The following is a 1,159-nucleotide window of genomic DNA, read 5'->3' as shown; positions in this document are numbered from 1 at the left end:
AGCTGCCTCCTGCACACCTCCTACTGGGGATGTGCCCGCAACCCAGGGACACGCCCTTGACCGGAATCGAACCTGGGACCTTTCAGTCCGCAGGCCGACGCTCTATCCACTGAGCCAAACCGGTTTCGACTAATTATAAGTAAATTTTGGTTAAACGCATTTGAAAATTAGCAGGATATTAATTTTCACATACAGACCAGAAATTTTGTCCATTATAGCCCAAATCTGTTAAATCAAGCTCCACAAAATGCAGGGTTTACTGTACAAACCTCCTAGATTGGGAAGGGGTGAGGGTGGGGGTGGGTGAGGTAGGGATTCGGCTGGAAAAAGAGAAGAAGAGAGAGACAGAGATACACAGAGAGAACGATGGGGGGTGGGGGGGTGCTGAGCGTGCCAGGAGGGTGAGGAGCCGAGGCCTGTCTGTGCTGGGGGCTGGAAGATGCTCTGCACCCAGATCGTTAGTGCCCAAGGCAGACATCTCCAGTCAATCTGCAGCCTCTGCACTCACCCCCTAGTCCAGCCCCTGCCCCAGGAAGGCAGGAGCAATTGATAACAGATGTGCAGATTTGCCAACCAGGAAGCAGATGGGTGCTGGCTTTGGCACGTAAGCGTTCACAGGAGTAAGGGTGTCCGTCACTCCCTGCTGGTGGGAGTGGTACTCAGGCACTTCCAGCTGGAAGTTTCCCAGGGGGCAGACCCAGTCTGATGTCTGCCCACAGGGGTCCCTGTGTCTGACTCACCACCACCATCACCACCATCTCTGTCTCTATCACTCCTATCATCGAACCCCTCAGGGCATCTCAGGCCCCAGGGCAGGAAGCCCAAGAGGAAAATGCCCCCTTTATTCACAGCCAACCTCCAGCATCACCACTGGGGACCCCCAGAGCTCAGGGCCCCTGGCTGGGCTGGGCAAGGGGTTGGTCTTTGAACCCAATGAGGAAAATTGGGGAGGTGGTCAAGATCCACTTAAACTGCCCAGAATTAAGACAATACAAAGAGAATGTTGGGTAAAAAAACTGTTACAAAATAATAGTAGGGAATGGGAGTAAGAGGGGACAGCATTAATGTATTTGTCACGCACTCAGAATATCAGCCTGGGGCTGGGCTAGAGGAAGACCCCAGGCTCTGGGTTCAAATCCCAGCCCCCCACCCCACCCTA

Source organism: Myotis davidii, unplaced genomic scaffold (assembly GCF_000327345.1).
Source record: "Myotis davidii unplaced genomic scaffold, ASM32734v1 scaffold306, whole genome shotgun sequence".
Classification (NCBI taxonomy): domain Eukaryota; kingdom Metazoa; phylum Chordata; class Mammalia; order Chiroptera; family Vespertilionidae; genus Myotis; species Myotis davidii.
The sequence above is the reverse complement of the archived record's forward strand: the minus strand, read 5'-3'. Positions refer to the sequence as shown.